General features: G+C 40.1%; 1 long non-coding RNA gene across 1 annotated transcript in view; it reads left to right on the top strand.

The window, feature by feature from the left end:
• Positions 1–17,610, top strand: part of LOC137621220 (uncharacterized) — an 80,513-nt gene that overhangs the window by 41,530 nt on the left and 21,373 nt on the right. Inside the window, exons 2-3 of the long non-coding RNA XR_011040179.1 lie at positions 6,813–7,093; positions 7,984–8,056. This is a non-coding gene — a long non-coding RNA (uncharacterized lncRNA). The remainder of the gene's footprint in view (positions 1–6,812; positions 7,094–7,983; positions 8,057–17,610) is intronic.

Raw genomic sequence — 17,610 nt, 5'->3', positions numbered from 1 at the left:
TTTCCTTACTTCCGACCTGCTGTCTTTCCTGTCTCTCTTCTGTTTCCTTACTTCCAACCTGTTGTCTTTCCTGTCTCTCTTCTGTTTCCTTACTTCCGACCTGCTGTCTTTCCTGTCTCTCTTCTGTTGCCTTACTTCCGACCTGCTGTCTTTCCTGTCTCTCTTCTGTTGCCTTACTTCCAACCTGCTGTCTTTCCTGTCTCTCTTCTGTTTCCTTACTTCCAAACTGCTGTCTTCCCTGTCTCTCTTCTGTTTCCTTACTTCCAAACTGCTGTCTTCCCTGTCTCTCTTCTGTTTCCTTACTTCCAACCTGCTGTCTTTCCTGTCTCTCTTCTGTTGCCTTACTTCCAAACTGCTGTCTTTCCTGTCTCTCTTCTGTTGCCTTACTTCCAAACTGCTGTCTTCCCTGTCTCTCTTCTGTTTCCTTACTTCCAACCTGCTGTCTTTCCTGTCTCTCTTCTGTTGCCTTACTTCCAAACTGGTCTTTCCTGTCTCTCTTCTGTTGCCTTACTTCCAAACTGCTGTCTTTCCTGTCTCTCTTCTGTTTCCTTACTTCCAACCTGCTGTCTTTCCTGTCTCTCTTCTGTTTCCTTACTTCCAACCTGCTGTCTTTCCTGTCTCTCTTCTGTTTCCTTACTTCCGACCTGCTGTCTTTCCTGTCTCTCTTCTGTTGCCTTACTTCCGACCTGCTGTCTTTCCTGTCTCTCTTCTGTTGCCTTACTTCCAACCTGCTGTCTTTCCTGTCTCTCTTCTGTTGCCTTACTTCCGACCTGCTGTCTTTCCGGTCTCTCTTCTGTTTCCTTACTTCCAACCTGCTGTCTTTCCTGTCTCTCTTCGGTTTCCTTACTTCCAACCTGCTGTCTTTCCTCTGTCTCTTCTGTTTCCTTACTTCCAACCTGCTGTCTTTCCTGCCTCTCTTCTGTTTCCTTACTTCCAACTTGCTGTCTTTCCTGTCTCTCTTCTGTTTCCTTACTTCCGACCTGCTGTCTTTCCTGTCTCTCTTCTGTTGCCTTACTTCCGACCTGCTTTTTTTCCTGTCTCTTCTGTTGCCTTACTTCCGACCTGCTGTCTTTCCTGTCTCTCTTCTGTTTCCTTACTTCCAACCTGCTGTCTTTCCTGTCTCTCTTCTGTTTCCTTACTTCCAACCTGCTGTGTTTCCTGTCTCTCTTCTGTTGCCTTACTTCCAACCTGCTGTCTTTCCTGTCTCTCTTCTGTTGCCTTACTTCCAACCTGCTGTCTTTCCTGTCTCTCTTCTGTTGCCTTACTTCCAACCTGCTGTCTTTCCTGTCTCTCTTCTGTTGCCTTACTTCCAACCTGCTGTCTTTCCTGTCTCTCTTCTGTTGCCTTACTTCCAACCTGCTGTCTTTCCTGTCTCTCTTCTGTTTCCTTACTTCCAACCTGCCGTCTTTCCTGTCTCTCTTCTGTTTCCTTACTTTCAACCTGCTGTCTTTCCTGTCTCTCTTCTGTTTCCTTACTTCCAACCTGCTGTCTTTCCTGTCTCTCTTCTGTTGCCTTACTTCCAACCCGCTGTCTTTCCTGTCTCTCTTCTGTCGCCTTACTTCCAACCTGCTCTCTTTCCTGTCTCTCTTCTGTTGCCTTACATCCAACCTGCTGTCTTTCCTGTCTCTCCTCTGTTGCCTTACTTCCAAACTGCTGTCTTTCCTGTCTCTCTTCTGTTTCCTTACTTCCAACCTGCTGTCTTTCCTGTCTCTCTTCTGTTTCCTTGCTTCCAACCTGCTGTCTTTCCTGTCTCTCTTCTGTTTCCTTACTTCCAAACTGCTGTCTTTCCTGTCTCTCTTCTGTTTCCTTACTCCCAAACTGCTGTCTTTCCTGTCTCTCTTCGGTTTCCTTTCTTCCAACTGCTGTCTTTCCTGTCTCTCTTCTGTTTCCTTACTTCCAACCTGCTGTCTTTCCTGTCTCTCTTCGGTTTCCTTACTTCCAAACTGCTGTCTTTCCTGTCTCTCTTCTGTTTCCTTACTTCCAAACTGCTGTCTTTCCTGTCTCTCTTCTGTTTCCTTACTTCCAACCTGCTGTCTTTCCTGTCTCTCTTCGGTTTCCTTTCTTCCAACCTGCTGTCTTTCCTGTCTCTCTTCTGTTTCCTTACTTCCAACCTGCTGTCTTTCCTGTCTCTTCAATCTCCTTACTTCCATCCTGCTGTCTTTCCTGTCTCTCTTCTGTTTCCTTTCTTCCAACCTGCTGTCTTTCCTGTCTCTCTTCTGCTTCCTTACTTCCAACCTGCTGTCTTTCCTGTCTCTCTTCTGTTTCCTTACTTCCAACCTGCTGTCTTTCCTGTCTCTCTTCTGTTTCCTTACTTCCAACCTGCTGTCTTTCCTGTCTCTCTTCTGTTTCCTTACATCCAACCTGCTGTCTTTCCTGTCTCTCTTCTGTTTCCTTACTTCCAACCTGCTGTCTTTCCTGTCTCTCTTCTGTTTCCTTACTTCCAACCTGCTGTCTTTCCTGTCTCTCTTCTGTTTCCTTACTTCCAACCTGCTGTCTTTCCTGTCTCTCTTCTGTTTCCTTACTTCCGACCTGCTGTCTTTCCTGTCTCTTCAATCTCCTTACTTCCATCCTGCTGTCTTTCCTGTCTCTCTTCTGTTTCCTTACTTCCAACCTGCTGTCTTTCCTGTCTCTCTTCTGTTGCCTTAATTCCAAACTGCTGTCTTTCCTGTCTCTCTTCTGTTTCCTTACTTCCAACCTGCTCTCTTTCCTGTCTCTCTTCTGTTGCATTACTTCCAACCTGCTGTCTTTCCTTTCTCTCTTCTGTTGCCTTACTTCCAACCTGCTGTCTTTTCTCTCTCTCTTCTGTTTCCTTACTTCCAACCTGCTGTCTTTCCTGTCTCTCTTCTGTTTCCTTACTTCCGACCTGCTGTCTTTCCTGTCTCTCTTCTTTTTCCTTACTTCCAACCTGCTGTCTTTCCTGTCTCTCTTCTGTTTCCTTACTTCCAACCTGCTGTCTTTCCTGTCTCTCTTTGGTTTCCTTACTTCCAACCTGCTGTCTTTCCTGTCTCTCTTCGGTTTCCTTTCTTCCAACCTGCTGTCTTTCCTGTCTCTTCTGTTTCCTTACTTCCAACCTGCTGTCTTTCCTGTCTCTTCAATCTCCTTACTTCATCCTGCTGTCTTTCCTGTCTCTCTTCTGTTTCCTTTCTTCCAACCTGCTGTCTTTCCTGTCTCTCTTCTGTTTCCTTACTTCCAACCTGCTGTCTTTCCTGTCTCTCTTCTGTTTCCTTACTTCCAACCTGCTGTCTTTCCTGTCTCTATTCTGTTTCCTTACTTCCAACCTGCTGTCTTTATTGTCTCTCTTCTGTTTCCTTACTTCCGACCTGCTGTCTTTCCTGTCTCTCTTCTTTTTCCTTACCTCCAACCTGCTGTCTTTCCTGTCTCTCTTCTGTTTCCTTACTTCCAACCTGCTGTCTTTCCTGTCTCTCTTTGGTTTCCTTACTTCCAACCTGCTGTCTTTCCTGTCTCTCTTCGGTTTCCTTTCTTCCAACCTGCTGTCTTTCCTGTCTCTTCTGTTTCCTTACTTCCAACCTGCTGTCTTTCCTGTCTCTTCAATCTCCTTACTTCATCCTGCTGTCTTTCCTGTCTCTCTTCTGTTTCCTTTCTTCCAACCTGCTGTCTTTCCTGTCTCTCTTCTGTTTCCTTACTTCCAACCTGCGGTCTTTCCTGTCTCTCTTCTGTTTCCTTACTTCCAACCTGCTGTCTTTCCTGTCTCTCTTCTGTTTCCTTACTTCCAACCTGCTCTTTTTCCTGTCTTTCTTCTGTTTCCTTACTTCCATCCTGCTATCTTTAATGTCTCTCTTCTGTTTCCTTTCTTCCAACCTGCTGTTTTTCCCGTCTCTTCAATCTCCTTACTTCCATCCTACTCTCTTTCCTGTCTCTCTTCTGTTTCCTTCCTTCCAACCTGCTATCTTTCCTGTCTCTCTTCTGTTGCCTTACTTCCAAACTGCTGTCTTTCCTGTCTTTCGTCTGTTTCCTTACTTCCAACCTGCTGTCTTTCCTGTCTCTCTTCTGTTTCCTTACTTCCAACCTGCTGTCTTTCCTGTCTCTTCAATCTCCCTACTTCCACCCTGCTGTCTTTCCTGTCTCTCTTCTGTTTCCTTACTTCCAACCTGCTGTGTTTCCTGTCTCTCTTCTGTTTCCTTACTTCCAACCTGCTGTCTTTCCTGTCTCTCTTCTGTTTCCTTACTTCCAACCTGCTGTCTTTCCTGTCTCTTCTATTTCCTTACTTCCAACCTGCTGTCTTTCCTGTCTCTCTTCTGTTTCCTTACTTCCATCCTGCTATCTTTAATGTCTCTCTTCTGTTTCCTTTCTTCCAACCTGCTGTTTTTCCTGTCTCTTCAATCTCCTTACTTCCATCCTGCTGTCTTTCCTGTCTCTCTTCTCTTTCCTTACTTCCATCCTGCTGTCTTTCCTGTCTCTTTTCTGTTTCCTTACTTCCAACCTGCTGTCTTTCCCGTCTCTCTTCTGTTTCCTTACTTCCACCCTGCTGTCTTTCCTGTCTCTCTTCTGTTTCCTTACTTCCAACCTGCTGTCTTTCCTGTCTCTTCAATCTCCTTACTTCCATCCTGCTGTCTTTCCTGTCTCTCTTCTGTTTCCTTACTTCCAACCTGCTGTCTTTCTTGTCTCTCTTCTGTTTCCTTACTTCCAACCTGATGTCTTTCCTGTCTCTCTTCTGTTTCCTTACTTCCTACCTGCTGTCTTTCCTGTCTCTCTTCTGTTTCCTTACTTCCAACCTGCTGTCTTTCCTGTCTCTTCTGTTTCCTTACTTCCAACCTGCTGTCTTTCCTGTCTCTTCAATCTCCTTACTCCCATCCTGCTGTCTTTCCTGTCTCTCTTCTGTTTCCTTACTTCCAACCTGCTGTCTTTCCTGTCTCTCTTCTGTTTCCTTACTTCCAACCTGCTGTCTTTCCTGTCTCTCTTCTGTTTCCTTACTTCCAACCTGCTGTCTTTCCTGTCTCTCTTCTGTTTCCTTACTTCCATCCTGCTATCTTTAATGTCTCTCTTCTGTTTCCTTTCTCCCAACCTGGTGTTTTTCCTGTCTCTTCAATCTCCTTACTTCCATCCTGCTGTCTTTAATGTCTCTCTTCTGTTTCCTTTCTTTCAACCTGCTGTCTTTCCTCTCTCTTCAGTCTACTTTCTTCCATCCTGCTGCCCGACCTCTCTTAATACACTATGTAGTGGAACGTGTATGTATTCCCTTGGCTATGCATGACCCCTATCCCCTGGAGCTAATGTGCTCAATTTAGCAGTCTATGGAAGGGTAGGATGACTAGTCCAGTTTTATTCATTTGCTGAGCTGAGCAAGAACTCTTAATTTCCTGTTTGATTCAGGGATCCCACTAAGTTTTACTATGATTCTTTTCTTATTGTTGACAATGATATTAAGTTTACATCGACAGTGAGATTTTAACCCTAATGTACATGATTGAACTTAAGGTATATGCATATCAGCGTTATCTTAATTGTTCATCGATTCTTGGAGAGTTTTTATGATTGCAATTACTTACAAGACACAGAAAGGCATTGCTTGATAGGATTTAGGGAGAGCTGCTGCATATATAACAAGGTCTTTGAACTGTTTTTTTATATCAGAGTTTAATGTGCTGCTTATGAAGTCATGGGTTGTCTTTTAATTTAAGTGTGCAAAGGGTTTCCCTAATCAGTTCTAATAGGGAGATGTGGTCTGCCAGCACAGAGCATCATTAACTAAACTTGTTAGTTTTAGGGAGATGTGGTCTGCCAGCACAGAGCATCATTAACGAAACTTGTTAGTTTTAGGGAGATGTGGTCTGCCAGCACAGAGCATCATTAACGAAACTTGTTAGTTTTAGGGAGATGTGGTCTGCCAGCACAGAGCATCATTAAATAAATTGGGTAGGTTTGCAAGTAGAGACGTTGCAAGATCAGCTTAAGTATACTGAAGTCCTTAAATATAAACTATTGTTTGTTATTAGTTCCAACAGACTTGCCCTCTCAATCGCAATTATTAAGGTCAATACTACACAATATTCATAGAAGTTGTATTCCAGCTAGGACTATATTTTGGGAAAGACAGTTGAATCTTTGTAACTTCAGATGTTTTTATGTTCAACAGGCTGACACAACTCTCTTTTTATAGTTGATATATGCCAGATTTATCTTAAGATCTATTATAGTCACTACTTTTCATATAGTTTATTTCCATATTTCCTTTCCTCACTGGGCTATTTTCCCTGTTGGAACTTTTGGGCTTATAGCATCCTGCTTTCATAACTAGAGTTGTATCTTAGTAATAATAATAACAATAATCTATAATGAAATGTTTCATGTCAAGGGAAACATGCCAGTCTGCATTAATGACTTGTTTCCAATGGTGAAATGTTGTGTATATCTGGTGAGCTATAAAGTCTGGGAATCAGGGTGAGACACCCAGTCAGTTTTTCCTACCCAGGTTGTAACTTATCTAATCAGAACACCAGTTTAGCAACGAGACAAATCAGGCAGCAGTGTGTCATGGCTGTGAAAGCTGGCTATCAGCACACTGCCAGGGCAGGCACTACAGAAAATAGGAGGAGAGATTCTCTGCTCCTCATCCTTCCTGGGTTGACAAGGAGGGGAGGTTTTAGTTGTGGTAGCCTATGAACTGTACAATAATAATAATAATAATAATAATAATAATAATAATAATAATAATAATAATAATAATAATAATAATAATAATAATAATAATAATAATAATAGTGTCCAACACAAAAGTGATTATTGGCTATTGCCTTGAAATTGACTTTTATGCTTCAAAAGAAAAGACTGCTAATCTGTTTTCCCTTTTCCAGATCTGATGGAGTGAGGTCGCCAACCAGCTGTGAAGTGCAAGTGCACTTCACCTATATCGTGAGCAGACATAATGTTCAAGGACCCAATGCCTAAGGACCCAATGCCTAAGGACCCAATGCCTAAGGACAGAATGCCTAAGGACAGAATGCCTAATCCCTCAACACGGACAAATGCCTAATGGACAAAACATCTAAAAAGGGATAAAAAAAAGAACTAGATAACTGAGCACTGTAGAGTACTGACCTCGGCCAAGGTGGCTAAGTTTACCTTCATCCTTATTGTAAGTTGCATGAATTTTTTTGTTTATTTATTGGAATAATTTCGTATTAACCTTTTCAACATTTGCACCTAATAAATTCGGTACTTGCTTGTTCAGCCCTGCTGCTGCCTCCGATGCCTTAGATGACCGCGGAGGTAGCAGCAGTAGGGGATTCAGCATTATGAAGCTTCATCTGTGGTGGATAATGTGGGAGGGTGGGCTGTGACACCCTAGCAGTACCAGCTGAACTCGGTTGAGTCCCTTGTTAGGCTGGGAGGAACGTAGAGAGTAGAGGTCCCCTTTTTGTTTTTGTTTCTTTGATGATGTCGGCTACCCCCCAAAATTAGGGGAAGTGCCTTGGTATATGTATGTATGTACAAGCTTAGAGAGAGTTTGGTGAGGAATTGAAACACACTTGTTAAAAGTATGGTGCCATCCTTCTAGAGATTTCGTAGATTTTGGAAAATTTGATTCTATTCTATGATACACATTCCACATTTGAACTTCAACCTCTCTGAACTATACTGAGCCATGTCATTTTAGAATATTCAAAGAATTCACTAAAAATATCTTCAGTTTAGTGGTCCATTGAAGTAAAGTTTGTGAGAAAGATCAGCCACATCCTCTGTTCCTTTGTTTCTTTTCCTCACTAGGCCATTTTTCCCTGTTGGAGCCCTTGGGCTTATAGCACCTTGCTTTTACAACAAGGTTTGTATCTTAGCTATTAATAATAATAATAATAATAATAATAATAATAATAATAATAATAATAATAATAATAATAATAATAGTTATGATAATAATAATAATAATAATGATAATAATAATAATAATGTTGTGTAGTATGTACAATGTCTAAAATGTAATTCAGCTAAAAGTTTAAGAATACTAATTCATTTACTTTCTTTCAGAATTAGCTGTATGTTCCAAGTTTTCAAGAAGATACGTTAACAGTACTGGAGAGATTCACTTCACAAATTACAGGTAAGGTGTTCATATGGAAATGTGACTGTTTTCAGGTACACCATTAGAGTATCATAAAATACATTAACACAAACCAAATTTGTGAAATTCAGTCTAATTATTCCAGTTTTCCTTCACCCAGTGAGCTATCCTAAACATTTGCTTCTTTCCTTTTTAATTGCAAAAATCCTCTGATAATTATGACTAAGCCCTTTCTCATGGCAGTCATTCAGATCCTAGTCGAAAATGGTGAAAGTCTTTTTTCATACATTGTCTCAACATGAACTCACCCCTATGTCCATGTGTGTCATGCACAATTATACATATTGTGATTGCACTATTCACAAAAAATATGTATAAATATACATATACTTATACATATACATATACACCAGCAAAATATACTACCCCACAACGAACTAGCAAATCTCCTAATTTCGCCTAGCGTACCATTACCATGTATAAAAATGTCAACCTATTTTGGATTCCAAAAACTAACAACATTTTTGTATCTTTCATCCTTCCTTGCATGGACATCATTTTCATAATTGTAATCTTTCACTACTCCAAACACATCTTCCCATTGTAACCTTTCATTTGCCTATCTTATTTTCTGTTTGTTTTTCTTTATTCTTAAGAATCGAAAAACTCGCACATACACTGGTAGGAACAACTGCAAGAACTTCATCAATACCACATATTCCTTTTATATTCTCATCCCCAAACTTCTTCCATGCTGAAGTGTCCAGTCTGTATCTCATTTTTCACCATATGTGCTGCTTCAAACGCATTTTTCTATGCCTTACGCCGGTTTTTATTCTTCTCACATTTATACTTCTGTCTTGAAGATCATGCACTATTGTCACTGAATACTTACATATGGTTACACACACACACAGTCATAAACTCGTTAAAGTCTCACTCACTACTCTTGTCTTCTCTCAATGAATTAATATGCAAACTTTCCTATATGATTTGCCACTATTATTATACATTTTTATCCCTTTGCAGTCGCAAATAACATAAAAAATTAACTTAATCACTGCCACTTCTATTAGTTCATTTATATTTTTCCTTTATGACAATCAACTCAAGTATTATCAATATCCTCTTTAGCTATTGTAAGCAGCTCTTCAAGGAGAAAGACACTCCAAAATCAAACCATTGTTCTCTAGTTTTGTATGGTGCCATAGCCTCTGTACCATGGACTTCCACTGTCTTGGGTTAAAAGAGTTCTCTTGCTTGAGGGTACGGTCGGGCACACATTCTATCAAATTTCTCTTCCTCTTGTTTTGTTAAAGTTTTTATAGTTTATATAGAAAATATTTGTTAATGTTGTTACTGTTCTTGAAATATTTTCTTTTTCCTTGTTTCCTTTCGTCACTGGGCTATTTTCCCCGTTGGGTCCCCTGGGCTTATAACATCCTGCTTTTCCAACTAGGGTTATAGCTTAGCAAATAATAATAATAATAATAATAATAATAATAATAATAATAATGATGATGATGATGATAATAATAATAACACATTATGCATTAGCAAACCTCTTTGGAATTACTGAAACAGTGCCATTCTCCAACCATCTACTCAAACCATGATTATTTTTCAAACTCCAGTATTTCCTCTGTTGAACACAAGCTCCTTTTCCTTGAAACATACTTCCATTAATTCCTGAGATATTCTTTCTCATATGGCAATTGCTTTTATATACAGTTTTACCAGCCCTAGTAAAATGGGCAACGCTAACTACAATCCAACATAAACACACGTATTGTGCTCTGTAGTACACACTTTAGTTTTCTGGTTCACCCCTTTTAGCCTTATCTGCTACTCACATTGCTTTGTACATCCTGGGGGAGATGTAGAAAGGTGGCTACTATTATAAAGTAATCCCGTCCTGGAAAAGTGACCCCATTGACCATTATTCCCCAAATGGCTCCTTTCAATAGGTTTTTTGTTTGAAATCCCTTACTTTGATTAGTGATACCAAGGTGATACCAAGCTGACTCTTCACACCTTAGCATTACCTAGACAGCCACTGCCATAGTTATACTTTTAGCTTTCTATTCAGTCACCACTAGTATTGCTCTATACGTTTACATTGATTATCCATCAACTATTCAGTATCCATTTCTGTTTCTGCCTATTCTTATATAATTTTCTTTTAATGGTGGCATAAGTCTTTTAATAGTTTATATTTGTCATACCTCTTTTGATTTTGTTACTGTTTTAAAAATATTTTGTTAATTTTTTCTCATCGTTTATTTCCTTATTTCCTTTCCTCACTGGGCTATTTTTCCCTGTTGAAGCCCTTGGGCTTATATCACCTTACTTTTCCATCTAGGGCTGTAGCTTGGCTAGTAATAATAATAATAATAATAATAATAGTAATAATAATAATAATAATAATAATAATAATAATAATAATTCTCAGAATATTTTCTTGCTTTACACAACTAGCTACTTTTATAAATCTATTTTCAAGTCTATATTCCAGGCAATAACAACTCATTTGAACATAATTACAATTTCATCCTTTTTTTTCCGAACACACACAGTATACATCACAACTTAAACTCATATTCACTTTCCTCTATACTTCCCTATTCTTAGGTTTACTGCCAACATCCCTTCTTCCTAAGCAGAAATATTTCTGTCCAGTCTTAAGCATTAATATACTTTAAGTTTTCTCTAAGTATACTCATTAAACTGAAATATGTCCGTATTCATTTCAGGGCATTATTACACTTCAACATTTTCTCTGAATAGACCATTCTACCAATATATCTATCTATCAGACATAGTTCGAGGAAATCTTTGCAACTGTATCTATCAAAGCAACATTTCACAATTTATTTGAACCAGTGCAGTCATTCTACCATTTCCTTTCAATGATTGCAGGAATAAAATCCATTTTTTTTTACTCGACATTCTCTTCCTTACATTCTCATATACAGCCATCTTGCTCTACTATCATAAGTTCCTATCAACAACCCCATTATAATGAACACAATTCAAGGACCAAACATGCACAACTTGCTCACTTTCTTGCAGACTGTTAACAATGATACGCAGCAGGGTTTAACAGTCGATAATTCAGACACAACTGAACTATATTCTTATACAGCCAATAACAATCTCTAGAAAAGTTTATATACTGCAGCATATATCTATCTATCTATCTATCTATCTATCTATCTATCTATCTATCTATTGCAATACTAATTTCCTCGATTCAATTGCACTTCTGTAATAGCAACAGTAAACTAGTCACCCGTGAAATCTCTTGTCTATTCAGCCCACTCTCAAACAATAACATACTGTACCCCTTCCATCGAAATCCTTAAAATAAATCTGTCCTTTTGGCATAAACACATCTAAAGTGTTTACCAACTTTTCTATCCATCATTATCAAATAATCAGCTCTTAGGACCAACTGATATAGCAAGGTAATCCTCATCTTAATGCTGACTGTTCTTATTGCTGACTGTTCTTATTGCTATGAGTCCAATCTGTTGAACGTCTCCATTCTTTAGAGTTTTCAATTATCTCCTGTTACATTATTATTATTATTATTATTATTATTATTATTATTATTATTACTTGCTAAGCTACAACCCTAGTTAGAAAAGCAGGATGCTATAAGCCCAGGGGGGCCCAACAGGAAAAATAGCCCAGTGAGGAGAGGAAAAAGGGAAAATAAAATATTTTAGGAGTAACAATATTAAAATAAATATCTCCTATATAAACTATAAAAAGTTTAACATAAAGGAGGAAGAAAAATAAGATAGCATAGTGTGCTCAAGTGTACCCCTTTTACCCTCAAGCAAGAGAACTTTGACTCAATACAGTGGAAGACCATGGGACAGAGGCTATGGCACTACCCTATACTAGAGAACAATGGTTTGATTTTGGAGTGTCCTCATAGAAGAGCTGCTTGCCATAGCTAAAGAGTCTCTTCTACCCCTAACAAGAGGAAATTTTATTTAGTTGTAGGCTTCTTTATCTCGTCTTCTAACCAAGGTCATTCGTTTTGCCCATTACTGATCCTGGTAACCTTTCTGAAAGGTTTTCCTGTTCACGTCCTGGTGTCCCAGATTAAGGTTGATATATTGAGAACACCCGTATTGCCTTATCTCAAAGATCATTTAAACATTTAGATTCTCTTGTTTTTTCACAATTACAACAAAAATAATTAACATCTAAAAGGACCGCATCATATGGTCTTACTCATTTTATGATCCTTAGCATCTCCTGAATTCGTTTCTACCCATTACTCACAGCTTCCTTTAAGCAGCTCTCCTATTATTATTATTATTACTATCCAAGCTACAACCCTAGTTGGAAAAGCAAGATGCTATAAGCCCAGGGGCTCCAACAGGGAAAAATAGCCCAGTGAGGAAAGGAAATAAGGAAATAAATAAATGAAGAGAACAAATTAACAATAAATCATTCTAAAATAAGAAACAACGTCAAAACAGACATGTCATATAATAAACTATCAACAACATCAAAAACAAATATGTCATAAATAAACTATAAAAAGACTATGTCCGCCTGGTCAACAAAAAAGCATTTGCTCCAACTTTGAACTTTTGAAGTTCTACTGATTCAACCACCCGATTAGGAAGATCATTCCACAACTTGGTCACAGCTGGAATAAAACTTCTAGAGTACTGCGTAGTATTGAGCCTCGTGATGGAGAAGGCCTGGCTATTAGAATTAGCTGCCTGCCTAGTATTACGAACAGGATAGAATTGTCCAGGGAGATCTGAATGTAAAGGATGGTCAGAGTTGTGAAAAATCTTATGCAACATGCATAATGAACTAATTGAACGACGGTGCCAGAGACTAATATCTAGATCAGGAATAAGAAATTTAATAGACCGTAAGTTTCTGTCCAACAAATTAAGATGAGAATCAGCAGCTGAACACCAGACAGGAGAACAATACTCAAAACAAGGTAGAATGAAAGAATTAAAACACTTCTTCAGAATAGATTGATCACCGAAAATCTTGAAAGACTTTCTCAATAAGCCTATTTTTTGTGAAATTGAAGAAGACACAGACCTTATATGTTTCTCAAAAGTAAATTTACTGTCGAGAATCACACCTAAAATTTTGAAAGAGTCATACATATCTTCTATTTGATATCCTTCCTTTCCAGTCATCATAGGATCTGTTTTGCTTATGTTTAGCACATTCATCTCTACATTTTTCTCCTCCACTTCAACATTTCTATGCTTCTCCTTCTATTATTGAGATTAACAGTAAATGATATAGGGTTTATCCTTAAAAGGCATGTAAGATTTTTCTCATATACTAACACCTACCACTGTCTTGAGGGTACACTCGGCCACACTATTTTATCTAATTTCTCTTCCTCTTGTTTTGTTAAAAGTTTTTTAGTTTATATAGGAAATACTTATTTTGGTGTTGTTGCTGTTCTTAGAATATTTTTTCATTGTTTCCTTTCCTCACTGGGTTATTTGCCTGGTTGGAGCCCCTGGGCTTTTAGCATCCTGTTTTCCCAACCAACTAGGGTTGTAGCTCAACAAGTAATAATAATAGTAATGATATACAAAGGACTCTGTCCATCTAATTGCTTGCTTTACTACTTTAATAAGTGTCTTCTCGAGGTATCATTCCAGTGTTTAACTCATTATCATGACTGTCTTTGTTGCATTACCTTTAAGATACAGGGACCCTGATCAAGCACTATCTACACTATCCAACGTTGTTAATCGACCCGCTCATAACTCAAACACGAACATATTTTATGCCCTGGCAAATGAATCTATTACTTCTGTCTGTATTTCACACTGGACCACATAAATAGGGTAATGTTTCTCCCATGTGATATCAAACAAGACCTTACTTTCAGTCTCATTTCGTTTTCCATTTTAGACTAATTTGTATTCTATTCATCTGGAATTTTTCATTTCTAATTTTCTTTCTTTTTATATTGCATTCCAAATTCAGTTACATTTCATCCAGGAAACTTTTTAAACATTATAGAAGCTGTTTGAGCAAAGATCTGGCAGTAATTTTAGTCTTATGGAAGCGTTCTAAACGTTACAGATGCACAAAGAACTGGCAGTAGTTCTTCTATTTTCATATTCATGTTTCTACACATTTTCCTTCATTCTTTTATTCAATCTCACAGAAAATTCTTAGTCCCAAAATAGAAACTTACAAATACTAACTGGTTGACACTTTTCTTGTTTGTCCATTCTTTTGTATGAATTATTCGTTCTCTAATAAAACACACTTTTCAATATTAAACTTACCCGATGATCATATAGCTGCATCCCTGCTGCCCGACAGAAAAAACCTACGGGCGGAATACGCCAGCGATCGCTATACAGGTGGGGGTGTACATCAACAGCGCCATCTGTCAAGTAGGTACTCAAGTACTCGATGTCAACAAGAACCAATTTTCCCTCTGTCGTTGCCACTGGCAAGACCTACTAAATACGCCGTCCCTAACTGGATTTGTTTTCACAACGATTTGGTGAAGTACACTATTCCAGTTTTGAGCTTTCGCTATGCAGGGGTTTTAAATTCATTTCAAAACTTGAACTCGTTTTGGATAGATTTAATTATGGTGACGAAGAGAGTATGGACTCTTTCACTTTTAAATGGCCGACACTTCCCTTAGACGGAAGTGTGTTTAGGTTTTTGGTAATTTTGCTTAACAAGTTATAGATCTATTTATTTTATATCTCTCCGCCTTTATAGGCCTCTTCGATTAACTTTCCATTTATTATAAACTTATAAAAAATTAATTTTTATGTTTGTTTATATGCGACCTTTCCTAATAGTAGGCGGTCCTTACTTGGAACCGAAGTTAATTAACATTGAGCCCGTCATATCGTATTTAACCTTTTAAGAATTTAATACTTTTTTAATTTTAATGTTTTATGAAAGAATTTCTTTGATAGTCTCGTACTGTTTTCAAAGATGAACTAACGTTTAGTTTTTTAGTCTCCGCAGTTGTTGACGTTCAGAACGTTCAACTTGCGCTCTATCGTTACGATAGAGAGAGAGTATTTCACGGTTTCACGTTGCAGTAAGAGTAAACCGATTCTAGCGTTTCGTTCATTCTTTCTTAGCTTAAATGGTTTAAATTCTAAATAAAGGAACTTTTTATTTGGGAAACCTTTCAGTTTTTTCCTTTAGCAAATAACATGTTTTAACGATATATAATTGGGCTCTTCTCTCAGGTGCTAAGTCAAGAGAGAGAGAGATAGAGACGGAGGGAGAGAGAGGAGAATAAACGTTTTGTTCAAGCGGGTAACGTTGTTCTCGTTTTTTACTCTTCTCCCTAGTCGCTGTAGGGGAAGAAGGTAAAACGTTTCTAGAGTTTTATTCTTGTTCCCAGGCTTTATGCGGTGAGAGATTGTAAACGTAGTTTATTTGATCTAGTGTTTAGTCTCTTTTCCAGCCACTGAATTCTTTATCTTTATTTATGTTTTTCTGTTGCATTGTAAAACTGTTTTCGCAATTACTACCTTTTAATGAAGGATAGGATTGCGTGTTTCAGGTAGAAATCAGTTAAAGTTTCGATTTCAGTGAAATAAGTGCAAACAGAAAATCAAAAGTGATAAAGTGATATGCGCAAAGTGTTACAGTGTTGCGTCCGAGGGTTCGTCTGTTCGTGCCAGTTGTTCACCTAGTCCGGGACCTCTTACAAGCTCCCAAGCCCAGGGGAGAAGTAATGTCGAACGACTTATGGGTTCCTCAGGCCTTGATCGACGAACAGACGTTTTTTCCCTCCGTGGTTTCGGGCGTATCTACACACGTTGCCGACGTGAGATCGCCCCACCCACACAAAGACGAGAGAGCCCATTTAATCCTCGTCTGCGGAAGAGGTTTCTCGTAGAAACCATGGACCAAATCTTGCAGCTTTTAAGTGCAAGTCGGTCCCTTCCGCGCAAGTCCAACGGCCTAGGTGTATCCACTGGGTCAGTTCGGACTCGCTGCAGTCATCCGACGACTGCACACCTCCCAAGAGAGGCAAGGTGGTACCGCAACAGGCAGTAACTCCGTCTGTTGCCGCACCAGCTGTTTTAGACCCTCAGTCACAATGGACAATAACTCCGTTTGTTGCCGTTTTTTGTAGACCCTAAGTGGTCTTTACTGCAGTCTATGCAGACTCAGTTAGCTGCGGTTATGCAGGAGTTTCGTGCGGAGAAGGTTTACATGCTCTCGTTAGCCTACAACCTGCCACGGTTGTGCGCCCAGCTCACGCTGAGGCTGCCTTTTCCCACACTCCGGCTGCGGAGAGCTCCACCTCCGATGCGCAATCGACCCTGCCAGACGCATGTTAACGTTAGCTGACGTGCGGCTCCCTCCGTTAACATGCGTGAGCTACCGCATCAGCAGTGGGAAGGTGGAGTCAAGCTGACGTGTTTTGACGCGATGCGTTAGTTTCCGCAACCCACGGCAGTCCCCACCACGCACCACCACTCCGCTTTGGTTGTTGCCTGCTCCCACCCTCCGACTGCGGAGAAGGTTGACGATGCACCCTTTTGCCTACAACCTGCCACGGTTGTGCGCCCAGCATGGCTGCCTGCTCCCACACTCTTGTTGTGAGAGCTCCTCCACCCATGCGCAGTCGACCCTGCCAGACGCATGCTGACTCCCACAGACGCACGGAGCACTCCGTTGCCGTGCGTGAGCTACCACAAGCTGCCGTGTTTTGACACGGTGTGTCAGCCTCCGCAACCCACTGTGGTTACCGCCACTCGCCCGCTGCAGACTAGTCAGTCAGGAGTTGAGGCTTCCCCACACAGCTTTGGTTGTTGCCAGCTCACAGACTGTCAAGCAGTTACATGACGTTGCCTTCTGGTCTGCTACTAATGCACCAGTGCTGTATGTCCTCACGCACCTGTTGTGGTTGACAGTTCAGTTTTTGACAGTTCACAGACTGTCAAGCAGTTACATAACGTTGCCTTCTGGTCTGCTGCTTATGCACCAGTGAGACCCTCACTGAGATAACCTAGCTTTTCTCGGACATGGTTCCTGTAGATGAGAAAGTGCTGTTCTCCCTCCTTCTGATATTCCTTTGAGGACTCTGTCATTTGGAGAGGAGCCTTAAGCTGCTTAGCCTCCTATGGACTTTAATTAAAGCATAACAATGCTTCCAGGGATGGTAAATGGTTCCGCTTCAGTCGCTAACCCCGTCTGTTGCCACACCTGCTCCCATAGACCCTAATGGGCTTTGTTGCAAGACATGCAGTCCAAGCTTGTGTCCTTGATAGAGGATTTTTTTTACGGAGAAGAACCTTCTAGCCAACAACCTTCCTTCCGGTTGGTTGTACGCCCTTTTGACGCTGAGGTATCCTACTCACGTCCGCCAGTTGAGATGGTTCCTCCACCGGTGCGACCCAGTGTGGGTTGCCAGTCGCACGTTGACGTTAAGCGACTCTCGGAGGTGGTTGTGGACGTTCAGTGTGTCACTAGGAAGACGTTCAACAACCAGCAGAGGTGACTTGTTGTGACGCAGTGCGGCAACCTCAGCAACCCAGTAGGGGGTTGACTGCACAACCCAGACAGTCTAGACAGTTTCG

This window comes from Palaemon carinicauda, chromosome 27, assembly GCF_036898095.1.
Source record: "Palaemon carinicauda isolate YSFRI2023 chromosome 27, ASM3689809v2, whole genome shotgun sequence".
NCBI lineage: Eukaryota > Metazoa > Arthropoda > Malacostraca > Decapoda > Palaemonidae > Palaemon > Palaemon carinicauda.
Note: the sequence above shows the minus strand (reverse complement) of the source record. Positions and strands in the feature narration are given on the sequence as shown.